At 35.9% G+C, this 14,845-nt stretch overlaps 1 protein-coding gene across 2 annotated transcripts in view; it reads left to right on the forward strand.

The window, feature by feature from the left end:
* Nucleotides 1-14,845, forward strand: part of sulf1 (sulfatase 1) — a 133,958-nt gene that overhangs the window by 41,697 nt on the left and 77,416 nt on the right. Inside the window, exon 2 of one of the 2 annotated variants that reach the window (XM_039754621.1) lies at nt 7,649-7,687. The exons of the other annotated variant lie outside the window; for it this stretch is intronic. The gene's annotated coding sequence lies outside the window, so the exon portion shown is untranslated. The remainder of the gene's footprint in view (nt 1-7,648; nt 7,688-14,845) is intronic. 2 annotated transcript variants of the gene reach the window in all.

Consider the following 14,845-nt stretch of genomic DNA (forward strand, 5'->3'; position numbering starts at 1 on the left):
TGAGACCTTCCAGAAGGTTCTTAATTTTAGCCTTTAATTCCTGGCTTTTGACACTGCAGGCATGTGCTCTTAACTTTTCATCAGTTATGGAGCCACAGCAGGCAATATCTACCACAGTGTGTGTAGAGCTGACTTAAATCAGGCCTGCATGTTTTAATCATTTCCCGCTTAAAGCTGTAAAACTCAATTTAGCTTCAAGGTTGGACCACCTAGTGGCATGAAAAAAATAGCTTCAAACTCTCTGGAGTGACACTGCTTTAATTATATTTTCCGTACATGCATTATTAACGAATCTCTTTTGTCTGTTTTCGAAACAGCACACAGCAGTTTTATTAAACTGCTCTTTGATTAGTAAGTGTATTTTTTTTAAATTGCTGCTTCAGTAAGTATGGGTGAGTGTATGGCTATACCTTGACATTAACACTCTTTGAAGGACTGTTTCTCGTCTAACACCCTGCACTTGTGGCGTTGATGTTGGCTCCTTGCAACCCTGAACTGGATAAATATCTTAGACAATAGATGAATGGTTGTATATTATATAATGCCTAAAATGCGTTTTACAACACGCTGTACACAAGATACTTAAAAATAATTAGCATTTTAACTATATTATGAATTCTTTTTTCCCTATTTTTCTGTCTTTCTTTGCATCCTCGGATTGCTCCATCTAGAAAATGAATCCTCTGTTTATGCTCCTTTGAGAAACATCAGCTCATTGAGATTCCAGCTGTTTTAATCCGGATGTTTCTTTTTTCTTTGTCATATAGTGACCTCCACAGCCGTGGATTTTCCATCAAAACCAAAACATCATCATTAAGGGATTGCATTTGTATCTGTGTGCAAATTATTCAGTGCTTTCAGTGCTAAAATGGAAAATCTAAAGTGGGAAACTTTTTTTTTTTTGTGCAACATCCATAACATCCTTTATTGTTTAAAAGGTCCCCAAAGAAATTTGGTGATTTTGATGTTGGCCACCCACAATATTTTTATTACATACTGCGTTTTTGCTCTATTAAAGACGTTTTAGTTTTTTTTTTTTTTTCTTCTTTTTTCAACATTACTGACTGAAATACTCTGATTTCTAAATAATGATCCTAACAACCAACCCGTTTAAAGGTTTTGTTTAAAGAAACATGAGAACAGACTTGTCTTCCAGCAACCGTACTTTTTGAATAATATGGCAGGAAGGTGCTGGGCATATAGTGAGTGATTTAGTGCCGGCATACCAGACGTCCCACAAAGGTAGCTTTGGTTTAAGGTTAAAGGCCAAACTTCCAGTAAATGACTGAAAAGAAGCAGTTTTTCCAAGTAGACTGACAGAGCGGGTTTCATTATTTAACATTTTGGTATGGAGTGACGCAATGGTATAGTGGTCAGTAATTTTTTCTTGTAGTTCCAGGGATCCCAGTTTAAATCAATGTTGTGGTGAAGTGTGTATATTCTCCCTGCATGTGTGTTTTTAAATTCCAACCTTTTATTAAAGATAAACAGGTTAGCTCAATTGGTAAACTGGTTGTTTATGGGTGTTTGTGTTTGCTTCTTATTATTGACTGACGTACTGTTTAGTAAAAAAAAAAAAAGGTTTTACAAAATAGACTGATAGAGTGGATACCAAGAGTGGATTTGTGATCTTAATCTTATGTAGTTTTGCCACCTTCTGATTTGAAGCTGTTTACTTATAACCCCCTAACACTGACTTTTTTCAGATCAATTTATTAAAAGGTGTAGATTCTTTATTATGCAGGTGAATGTAGATCAAACATTAAATTTTATTTTATACTCCAAGACACCATTAAATTGTGCAGAGCCTTAGGTCAGTTGAACTTATGCCATACTGTATTCCATTATTCATTTTTTTTTTTAATGGTAAGCATGAAGTGCAAGACAGATTGTAACCCTTGACAGGACACCAGTTCATTGCGGAGCACATTTACTTATACACATATACTCTCTCATATCATGCCAATTTAGAATCACCAATGAGTATAACCTGCACAAACTGTATTTGGCATCGGAGGACCAGAATATATGTAATAAACATGTACAGCCACAGTTTGAATGATATGGTTACACTGGGAGTGAAACTCAAGACCCTGGAAACAGCAGGACTATGAATTACTGTTGGTATTTTTGGTCAAGGTTTTATCCAACCACTTTCTTAAATTTGTTCTTATATAGTTCTAAGCAGAATGTTTAGTAACTGAGCTTTTTTAAAAGGATGGACTTTACTGGCTGTGAAGATAGCAAGTGAAAATCACTTTGGCACCATATATGTGACTTCCAATCACTTTTTTTTTTTTTCTGGGACTGTGAGTAGTTTCCCTGTTGTGTTCTAAGTAATTTCCTCAAATGGTGACTTTCAAAGGACTCTAATTCATCTATTTTCATTGAGGATCTTAAATTACCCAGTGTCCAAGTGTCAGCATGTAAAACTCCATTTCCCGGAAGCATATTTTAATAAACACTAAAATGCCTACGTCTTCCATTTAATAGATAATCAATCTAGACTGGGTAAAGACTAAGCAGTTATACAAAGGCAAATAACAATTCAGTTAAGTTTATTTCAAATAGTTATTTGCTTGTTTTGAGATGTATTTGTGCTTCCTCTTTTTTGTGTGGGGTTTTCTCTGGGTACTTCCTACATCTTAAAGATATGCATGATACATTATTTGGCCTAGGGTAAATAAATGTGCCTGCCAATGGACTAGCAAGAGTTTCATAGGAGTTCTATGTGCTTTTGCTGTTGTGAATTCCTGAACTGAATTGTGTATGGAAAAAAGGTAGAACTTCACATGTACACTGTTACAGTTGCTTTCATGTATGTACCACAAGGTAATGAGCCATTGTTGGGGACTTCGCCTCCAGTCTCTTTGTTTCCTGTTCAAATGCCCATCTAGTAGGCCAAACAATACCTGCCCACTGTTGCTTAATTTGGTTGTGCACTTTATAAGGTCAGGTTGTGCATACACTGATGAAATTGTGGAGTGATTAAAAAAAAAAGAAAAAAGAATGTTGGGTATTATTTCTTTGGATTTTCAATTGTGTTATTTTTGGAACAGAAAAGCACTTTTTTATAAGGATTTTGAACCCCATGAAAATCTTTCTTTAAAATTGCTTTATAGCTACAGTAAGCAAAACTGGGGCATGTTTAGCATAAGCTAATAATAGAAGGCTATGATGAACATGAGCCCTGACAAGACTTTTTTCCTTTCTTCCACTCAGTGGTACAGGATAGGCTTTGTCTGGCATGCCTGTGAATTGGAAAAAGTGGGTGCTAATAATGGTGGATAAACAATTTGCAAAAATTTTATTGAAAATATATCATTCTACACTTGATTTGGACCACAAAGTCCTAAGGTGGTAGGCTTGCCTTCACCAATCCACAATGTGTTTGTAAATTATACATTTTGTATTCTCATTTGTCATTGAGTCTTTCCCAAATAACACCAGCTTAACCTATGATCTTGAGTGACAGTTTATTTATTAGCACTTTACACACTTAATAATTTCTAGTTGACTTCAGCACACATTTAGTATCTCTGTTCTAAAACTAGTAAACCACCTGTATTGTAGTGAGGGGGTTGAAAAACTTAGGACTGAGCCCTGGACTAGATGGCTTTAAATGCTTACTGCGGTGGCTCAGTTCACACCGAACACCTCCGTAAACTGCTGTCATACTACAGTCCAAACTTAGTTTTCAATGAGCTCTTACAGCATGTTCTTATCCACTAAAATTTAAAGCCTTCAGGTTAAAGACCAAAGGTTGCCACTGAGCTGTCAATTAGGTTGTTTTTAAATTTTAAAGGAGATTGTGCCTTTGAGGAACACTGACACTTCAGATATAGACACTCAGAATAAGGTTATTTTTTCCTATCGCTATTGATTTTTTAGGTAATTTACTGTCTCTTCATCAATCTGTTTTCTAATTTGCTTGTTTAGTTCAGGATCACAGGGATCAACTGACAGTCTCAGTGGCATTGGGTGTAAGGTGTGAATCAACAATGGATAGAGCACAATCAGAGAGTATAATTTTTGTACCTGAAAAGTTTAGGACAGTTTGTTTAGTGGTTAGTGCTGATGCGCTAATGCTCTGGGGACCTGTGTTCAAATCAAAACCTGGACAGTGCCTTTGGTCAAGTCTTCCTCTCATTGTCCATGTGTGTTAGTCTCCTCTGGTATTTTGGTTTCTTGCTAGACCACAAAACAGTGCAGGCAAAGCTGATTGGTATTGAACATGAAAGACCTGGGTTCCAAGGGTTGAGAACCGTAGAATTTTAAAATAAGAGTCAGCCTGTAAACAACACTCTAAGGGGTCTCAATGGAAACCCTCTCTTATCCTGAGTGTTTTTTTTTTTAATAAAATGTAGATTAGATTGTAATGAAAATGACTCTTTGTAAAGCATTCCCATTTGGAAGAAAAAAAAAAGAAGAACCTTTGGCTCTTTAGTGTATTAAATTTCTACATTTGGCTCTCTGAGAAAGAATGCCAAAAAGTTCTGATCTAGTCAGAATGAAAGAGCAAACTAAAGATGCCCAGTAATGTTCTTTTATTCTCCAATATTATAATTCTTACAGATGGAAACGGACCAACAAAAACTTCCCCATCTAGGTGGAGCTGAATAATTTTTTTCAGCTTTAGAGCAGATGTGTATCTGGCTGGTTGCGAAGTCTGTCTCTCCCTGTCTCGTCTGGTTTCTGAGCTCTCATGGTTTCATCCTTCTTCCTGGCTCTTGTCCTGTTGTTTTTGAATGAAATAAAAAGGCGTAGCAACACCTCACATTTGTCCTGCTGTTCCTGCCCATCGCAGCTCCTCCCTGTGTAGTTTCAACTCTGTGTAGACAGGGCACATCCTCTAAAATTTGGGATAAGACAGGCTGTTATAAACTAAAGCTGACAAGTGCTGTTGGCATTTGGGTTTCAACCCCTGAGCTCGCTGATGCCTCAGATATTTTCATCAATTTGTACTTTTGCAAAATGGGATGAGATGCTCTACATAGAGGTGAATGACATGACTTCAGGCTTACAAAACACTTTGCTGGCAAGCAGATTTCCAGTTTCACAATGGAAATGTTTCAGCACTGATGTCTGAATGTGTTGTGCATCTCGGGTAAGTACTCCTTAGCTCGAATCCTAGTCACAGTTGCAAATTGTGGTGAACTTGATTTGGGTTTTGTTCAGGGTTTTTTTTTTCTCTTTCAAAGATGTGCTGTGTGTATTTCCTTCCAGTATTCACCCTGTCCCCATGTACAGTATATTACATTGTGGACCTAAATTATCCCAGTATGAATGACCTTTGGAAATTCTCATCACTATAGGATCTAGAATAGAGTATGCAGGTTTAGAAGGTGTTTAAAGAAGTAATTTTGTTGTTGTCAGTTTTTTCTGTGGTAGAATTGTGTTATCTTATGAGTTTGCACATTCTTACTCATTAGTTCAGAGAATTAGAATGTTTCCCCTAATTTATCATTTTATTGGTTTAATTCTGATTTCATTTATTTTTAAAAAACTTTTATTGTGCCAGGGTTGACAATAGAAATAAAGTAACTAAACAGATTGTGGAATGTGCTTTTCCCCATATTGCATATAGACATTTACATCACATTCACTGTGAGGGAAACTGTACTTCCATTGTTTTACATGTGTTGATCAAAAAATAATCCTTAGACAGAGCTTATAGCGCTCAGTGTAAATAAACCTTTGATGTGCAAGAGTGGTGTACTTTAATTAAAATCCCACCACTGTAGTCTGTTTTGTTCAGACTTCTAAGTATTCCATTGGGATTTAATAATCTGCACACACGCAAATACCAGCACTCATTGTTATCGTGCTTTCCTAAGACTGCACAACAGTGAAATGAGTGGACAGAGAGATGGTGGGAGGGGTTGATTTGCTTTTGAAATAGACATTGTTTGAAATGGTCTCTGGTGACCAAGCTTAATGAAAGGCTGATTTACTTTTAGTGCATGTCAACTGATTTAATTAATCTGGTATTCTTAGTATTCTGAGTCCCTCTTGTGTGCTGACATGCAATCAAACTGCAAAAACGAGCTTCAAACTAAACATTAGAAGTTTGTGCCTTTTGAGGTAGGGAGTGAGTTTGTGTAAGTGTGTGTTTTTGGGGGAGTGTAGTGAGAATGCTATTTTTTAAAATCTGCAGCTCAGGAAAATTAGTGACTAAAATTGTCTCAATATAAATTGTGATGAACTGGCGTGGCCAACAAGGACTAAAGATTATGAAAGGAGAATGGACAAAGTTGATGGAGAACATAAACCTTGGTAAGACAAACATATGATGAATTTGAATTTCAAATATAGTAAAACTAGAACATCAGTTCTTAACCTTTATCTTAATGTAATGCCATTTTGACATGTGCCTGGTCAGTGCTACCCAACAGTCTAATGGATAATTGAGTGAGGCCTTCCAAGCAAAAAATATTCTGCAAAAAAAAAACAGTGATATGGCAGGTCTTTATATTTTGTTTTGTATTATTGATTCTGAAATGGTTTTGCTTCCAAGTCTATCCAAAAGTCAGTTGGGCACACTTTGGTATCCCATAGCCACAGAAAGAATGTTTTCACAATTACTTTCCGACAGTTATTTATTTTGAAAGCATTTAGCAACAAAAATCAAAATGAACCTTGTAATATACCAGATCAGCAATGTTGCTAAATTTCCAAAATTATGATTTTGCTGCAGCTACATTTGTTTTCTGTTTTGTGTCCAATGCAAGACACCATGCATATTTGAATTGGACTAAGTAGGTTTAGAAAATGGATTGATTTTTATGCTAAATTTCCCAGTACCTGAAGTTATGTTAGTCTTAGCCCTAGAAATGTAATATAAGGATTTAAGATGAGTACAATATGTCTAATTCATAGTTCAAGGAGTAGCATAATAGTGTAGTGGTTGACATTGCTGTTACAAATTTATTTGGTCCAGGGTTCAGATCACTAATTCAGGCATTGTCTTTAAGCAATTTAAATGACCCCCCCTTCAATATGTCTGTGTTGTGTTTCCTCTAAAAGGGATCAATTTTAGGTTAATTGGTGATTCTAAATTGCCTTTTATCATTGATTGAGTGTGTGTGTGTGTGTGTGTGTGTGATTGTACCCTGTGATAGATTGGCATTCCCTCAAGGATTTGTTTGTGTCTAGCACCCAATGCTGCTGGGATAGTATCTAGCATTCAAACTGAAATTGAGTTCAGTAAATCTATTTACCTTAGGGCCATTCATATTATCCAACATGTCAAGGTTTTTTACAGCATAAATAATACAGTAACAGTAACCTAATGAGAAAAACTAAAAAAAGAGAAAATCTTTTATGAGGCTTTCACATGGATTCTGCTGCACAGTAAACCACCACATAACTGGGTTCATGTAATTACTAACTTCCATTCTATTATGAGGTGTTTTCTGAATTAGCAGTTTTGGCACTAAATAGTAGCAAGTTTTTGCATGCTTTGAAGCAATGCCTGTGACCACTTGAGAGGTATGTCTCCACTGAGAGAAATACTAATTCCATGCTGTAATTTAATTATCTTAAAAAATGTCAGTATATTGCAGTATATCCAGGTTCTTAGGAGCCTGCCTGCCAAACTTGTCGTAGTACAGTTTTAACATTTGGTTTTGTTTTCTTTTCTTTACAGTAACTTTCAACATCTTCTAGTTATTTTTTCTAAGTAATGGTAGGTTCTGTTTTTTTCTAAAACATTCCTTTTTTACTTTATATGGTTTAAGAATGAGATATGTATTGAATGAAAACTGAAATGAATATTTCTCTGGTTACGCAGTGACTGCAAATGGCAATAAAGTGTTTAGACAAGTTAAAAATATCCTCTTCATGTCACTCTTTAAATACTTTTCTGTTCAATCTTGAAGGGGAACACATTTTTGTAAAAGTGGTTTTGAAACCAACAGATGGTAGCGAAAGTCTCACATGATGTCACAGCATTGTATGAGGCAGCAGTCATTCTGTCATCTTCTATGGTACAATACTGAGCCCCTTATTAGACTGAAGACTGCAGGATGCCGTGTGAACCTCTGTTAGCCTACATATACATGCAGTGTCTGAATTGTCCTTGAATTGCACCTCTAATCTTTGTCTTGGCATGTCTTACATTTGTATTTATTTATTTAGATGATATTTTATTCAAAACAACTTACTAATCACAGTTGCACATTCTTTGCCATATACCTACAGATGGAATGCTAGTATGTGTGGGGTAAATGACTAGTGTACAGTCAGTCAGTGAGGACTGAACTGGCAGCTTCGTAATTATCGTCCTGTTCATTAATTAATAAGTCTCACTTCTTGCATAAACAGGCAAGGTGCAGGATTAAACACAGTTTTATTTCAGTTACTATTACTGAACCATTTTTTGCAGTTAAGTTTCAGTTTTTTCTATAGTATAGAGAGATAGGTAATTTTTATCACCATCAATCTGTTGCTTCATCCAATTTAAAGTCATCAGAATCAGTCTTGATAGAATCAGGGATAAGACAACAGCCAGCACTGGATGGGGCCCCAGTCCATCACAAGGCATTTACCCAACACGCTTAGTTTCTACAAAACCAAATCTTTATTTCTTTGAGAAATGGTAAGAAAATAAGAATATCCCAGAGAAAATAGTGCATGGACATGAAGAAATCTATCACAATGGATGACAATTGAATTCAGTCTCCTAGAGCTGTGAGGCAACAGTGTAATACTACAATAAATCACAATTACATTGCATAATGATTGGCTTTATACTCAAATAACTTTCTTTACCAAACTAAATGCTGTTAAACTGGAGAAAACTTTCTTTAAATGTTATTATATTTGATTGAATTTGTTTAGTCAGTAATGGCATGGGTCTGCATAAACAACATCATCAAAACTAAGAGTTTAATTAATTCATCTAATTCGCAATGATTCCTTGCAGTGAATTCCCATCTTCATTTTACCCCGGTGCTAGCTTGGTGATGCTGTGATTAACTTTATGATGATTTGAATTACCATTTTGTAAAATTATTTCTGTCCCTTTTGGGGCTATTATTTATTTTGTTTGTGAGGAATTGTGTTTTTTCTTAAGTATCTTTTTGGGGTGTCTAATAGGAAGAGTTTATTATTGTTACTATTACTGCAGCATTTATTTACCATATTGCCATTTTGTGTTTCCGTTGCTGATGTCTGTCCTGGTTTCATGGGTGGTAGCAATCTATGATATGACAACATTATCATTAGTTCAATACAATAAATACCTGTGTGATGCAGGTACCGGTATCTGTGATTGGACTGAATTCTTTTAAAACAAAAGAATAAACCTTTGCTTTGTTTCTCATTCTTCTGCTATTCTGAATGCGTTTTGGCTAAAGTAGTTCAGTTATTCTCGTCTTTCATGCTATCATGACACTTCTGTCCATGACTTTGAATCCCAGTCCTGTTATAGTCTTTTTTCTGTCACTGTCAGATTTCAATTCGTACATATGGCTTATCAGCTCCTTAGACCTGCATTCAAACCTCGTAACAGGCAGGAGTTTTCATGTTCCACCTGTGTTGTTGTGAGTGTTTGTGTGTGTGTGTGTGTGTGTTTTTTTTTAACTGAGCAATGTACTCTTATGTATTCCCACATCCCACAGTTATCTGTGTTGGATCAGTAGTCATTCAATGTCAACTCAGAGTTGCCAGAGTGTAGTTTGGTGTGCATGTTCCCAGTGCTGCTCCAGTTTACAGAAAACACATGAGTGAATGAATATTAGCTAGGAGTTGTGAATGTTTCCACCTAAGCCAGTGGTGGCCTGACCATCAAAGTACCTGGTCCAAGAACACCTGTATCTTGTTTTATAGCTAGTATAGTTTATTGGAATTAGTAAAACTACCAGAGGTTTATGAATGAGTTTCTTGGGTCAGAATAGGTCACAGCGCAGTTTTTACTAATGCCATCTGAATATATATTTGAATTAAATTGATGTGCAATGTAAAAATATATATTTAAAGTGTTTTTCTTATGAATTATATATCAGATGTTAATTATATATCACACATTTTCTACAAATAGCGGAAATTCAGTACTGTTGTAATTCTCCCCATGAATGGGAAACCTGCAAACACCAAGGAAGAGTGAAGCATGCATTGAGGAAGTAGGTAAAAAAAAATATGGATAACAGCAGAGGATCTGCAGAAATCTTGAATTTGGTAAAAAGTCATCATTGATGTGTCCACTGTTTTAAAAAAAAAAAACAAAACACTATAAACTGTTCAAGTCTGATCAAATCGCAAACAGCACAAGATGTTTGGCGGAAGTTATTTCTGTTAACCTAGATTACACTAGTTATTAAATAAAAGTGTTCACATACTTTTTCTAGCCTGAATGGAAATGTGTAAACAATGTGCTTAATGTTAACAAGAAATTAAGTTGTGTGTTTTTAGATTAGCAGACAGTGTTTGTCTGTTATTTTGACAACATATCCACATATATTTCACATATATTAAGCATTTAATCCAGAAATTGAAGTAATTTTAAAAGGTTTACAAACCTCTGCTTTTCGGCTCTACGTACAAGTATGCAATTAAATGCCAACACACGGCAAATATTGACTATAATGGGCTAAACAAATGATTGTGTACCCACGGCTTCAGGACAGAATCTCATGTTATTGCAAAAGAAAGTCATTAGGTAGCTCATGTACGGTTATTAAACGGGACCTGGCATTTCAGGCTTTTCATTCTTTCCTGTTGGCTGCAATTCTGCTGCTATTGGATGTAAGTCGTCAGTTGACACCTAGGTATAGCTGAAGAAAAAGAAGAACCTAGGTGTCTTACAATAATGTGCTCTACAGTGTTGCTGGAAAGTTTGTGAACCCTTAAGAATACCTAACACTTGATCAGCTTTTCATGCAAGTTCCAAAAAATAATGGAGATGAGTTAGAGTATAGGAAAGTCAGGGAGGACTTCATCTTGTAATGCAGGGACAACAACCTGCAACTCAACATCAGCAAGACAAAAAGGCTGGTGGTGAACTTCCAACGTGCCAAGAAGCCTCCGAGACCAGTCACCATTCATTGGGAGGACATGGAAGTTCTGGGGGTTCAGATAAATGAAAAACTGGACTGGTCTGACAGCACAGTGGCACTGTACGGTACCTCCTAAGGAGACTTGGGTCTTTTGATGTGTGCAACAATTTGCTATAAATGTTCTACCAGTCCATAGTCACCAGTGTGTTATTGTACTTTGCAGTCTCTTGGGGAAGAAACCTGAACACAAAAGAAGCACAATGCCCAAACAAACTTATCAAGGAAGCTTGCTCCATCACAGGGTGGACTCTGAACACACTGGAAAACATTGTGGAAATGAAAACAACAACAACATTTATTTATATAGCACATTTTCATACAAACAATGTAGCTGAAAGTGCTTTATAAGAAGTGAAAAAACAATTAAGATTAGTCAATAATATTAAAGAATAAGTACTAAAAACAAAGGTAAGGTTAGATGTCATGGAGGTCAAAAAAAAAAACAAAACTCCAGTCTGGAGAAAAAGCAAAATCTGCAGAGGTTCTCAGACCAAAAGACCGCCTAGCTCCCACTGGGAAATGATTGCAAAATTGGATGCCATCATGAAAAATTCCCTCCATTCTCTCCAGGAAGCCCTCTTTTGTAACACTTTTAGCTACAGGCTGATTCCATCATGGTGTGCTAAAAAGCACCTCAGGGGGACTTTTATGCCCATTACTATTCAGTGCAATTCAGTGCTTTCACCTAATGTACTTGTTACGTTTATCTATTTATTTATTTGTTTGTTTGTTTATCGATTGATTGATTGATTGGCTGTATTATCTGTCCTCTAAGTCTGTATTCTTTTTTTATGTGTCTGCTGCTGTTTCCATTTGAATTTCCCCATGGGATAAATGAAGATTATCTAATCTGACCTAATCTAAAACTAGATGAACAGAACCCATTTAAACACATGACACATAAACATTATGCTTATTATTGAGGAAATTATCCAGTGTTAACATATTTTTGTGTGAAAAAGTATTTGGACCTCTAGTATAATTAGTTCACCTGAAGGAGGAATTCAAATCAGGTGTTTCAAGTTATGAGATGACAATCAGGTGTGAGTGTGGGAGGATCTGGTCTGTTTAAAAATATAAATCTGGGTCTTCACCATACAGGTTTGTAGAAATAAGTAATGCCTTGATCAAAGAAGATTGCTTAGGACCTCAGAAAAAAAAGCTGTTGATGCTCACCAGGCTAAAAAAAGTTTTAAAACCATTTTTAAAGAGTTTGGGCTCTTCCAATCCACTGTCAGGCAGACTGTGCACAAAGCCTTTCAAAGACCAAGCTGCTGAAACAGCACACCATTCCACCGTCTAGTTCTAATTAGTTAAGCAAAATGGTGTATGAAATTCATTACACAAACAAACTTCACTTCACATAGTTCTCTAATCTAGGATACTTTGCAGCATGAGTTGGCTAGAACTACAAATAAGGCACCTAATCTTTGCTTGTTTATGACCGTATGTACTTTATAAGTGTAATCCATGCCAGATTTTGAGGAAATTGGGAGATGCCCTCAAAAATGACTGGAGAGTGCATTTTGATCCCTGAGGAGGGAACCTTTGCATATACAGTAAATGTTCAGGATTAGTTTTTTTCTTTTTTTTTCAAAGAATATAGTTCAAATTACCATCTCTTAATATTTTATTCATAATAACTCAATGAGGATTTTACAGAAATGTACACTTTTAAAGAAAAAAATCTGAAAATAAAACATTACACCTTTAAAGCTCCTCCTGTTAAACCTTTTTATTCTCATACTTCAGAGATTGCAAGTAACATTATATGGAGTATAGTAACCTGACATTTGTGATTATGGGATATTCTTAATGAAAGCCCATATTGGCCCCTGCGGATGTTGCTAGGATTTTGAGAAATATAGGAAAGCATTCAGTTGCTAACAAACTTATAAAACGCAAGATTACTGAGATCTGTTGACTTATTGAAAAGGTGCATTGTGCTTCAGTCCATTAATCTGAAAATTGCACATTTTTGTGCTGCACCTTTGGCAGCTCTTTATTCTACTTGAGGAATCGACAGAGGCCTTTTGTGTCCTTCTCATGGGCCTGCTAATGCTCTTTTTTTGCTTTCAGTGACAGAGTTTTCCCTAGTTTATACAGATGAGCATAATTAAGTTTTTCGTTATAAAGGTACTGCATGGAAGCTGTTTAAATTATTTTTTCATGCGAGTAAAAAAGTATATTCTTCATTACAGAATGAACAGTCAATGAACATTTTGATTTAAGCTGTTATCTTAATTAGCTCTATTTTCTTATGAATTTATTAGCATTTGGAGTAGCACTACTGCCTCACAATTGATTTGATATCCACTTCAGTCTAGCTCTGTAAATTATCCCTGTCCACATAGCTTTTTCTTCAGGTACTCCACATCCCAAATATGTATGTTAGGTTAATTTGTGAGATTTAGCTGGTCCATTATGAATGTATGTGTTTGGACATATGTTTGCTCTATGATGGACTGTTGAGCCAAACAAGTTTGCTTTCTGCATTTTACCTAAAAGTGCCTTGACAGTCTTTGTAATGGCAAAAAAAAAAAAGGTTCAGAAAATGAATACATGTACCATGTATACTGCAGTCTAATATCAGGTTAATTGGTGACTCTAGGCTTTTGTGTGCGTAAGAGTTACAAGTAAGTGTGCCATGCGATAGACTGGTGTCCTGCCTAACAAGTATGCCTACTGAGACAAATTTTGTCTCACTGTGACCCCTTACTGGATTTATTGGCTACTAAAAAAGTATCATTAAGCATCTGTATTTGTAGATTACATTGTTTAAATAAACAGAGCATTGCAGTAGTGCAGTTGTTAGCACTGCTGTGTCAAAGGTCCACTGCAGTGGGTTCAGGTTCAAATCTAGTAATTTTTCCAAATGTCTGTCTGGGTTTTTCTCCAGGTATTCTTTTTTTTCCAGTTTGGTGGTGTGTTAGTTTAGGTGTGTGGTTTCCTCCCTGTGATACTGCTGTATCCAAAACTGGTGCCTGCCTGGCAAATGAGGTTGTAGGTATATGCAGCAGCCTCCACATCCTTGAATTAGATTAGAGAATCTGAGAATATTATATTTACTAAAACGGACTTTTTAATTACTGGTCAGTCTTATGGTTAATATTGTCACCTCACAGCTTCAGGGATCTCAGTTTTCATCATGGTCATTGTCTAAGAGGAATTTATATGTTGTCCTGATGTCTGCATGGGCTTTCTCTTGGTATTTAATTCCAGAGATGTGCTGTGTAAGGTGATCAGTGACCCAAAATTAGGCCATAGAATGTAGCTAATTTTATAGTACAAATGTGCATTATGCCTCTGTTTTTGTGAATCATTGGTACTTTAAAATATTTCCTTGTGCTTAATCGAGATTTAAAAATCTAATTCTTAGGACCGTGTCATATTCCAGTCAATTGTCTCTTAATTAAATGCTCTTAAGGGTTGCAGTGGCTACTGATTTTTGATTCACTTAATCAGAGTTTATTACTTATCTCATTTTGAATTCAAAAGTAAAACAATTTTCCAGATTATTTTCAGTCTCTTTAGAATACAGATTATTTTTCCTTAGCACTATTTAGAGAGCAATGATTAAAATTCTTTTCAGTGAAATGATAATTAATGATGGCCTCTTCAAGCTCTATAGACCTGAAAGAGGCTGGATATGTGCACATACATCTTTTTTCGCAAACATTGGGATTTTATCAAAGGAAACTTGATGGGAGAACTTGCATATATACAGTGGGTGTAGAAAAGGATCACCCCCTTCGAAATATTCCCATTTCTTTTTTTTGCTTTACGGC

Source organism: Polypterus senegalus, chromosome 5 (assembly GCF_016835505.1).
Source record: "Polypterus senegalus isolate Bchr_013 chromosome 5, ASM1683550v1, whole genome shotgun sequence".
In the NCBI taxonomy this organism is placed as follows: Eukaryota; Metazoa; Chordata; class Cladistia; order Polypteriformes; family Polypteridae; genus Polypterus; species Polypterus senegalus.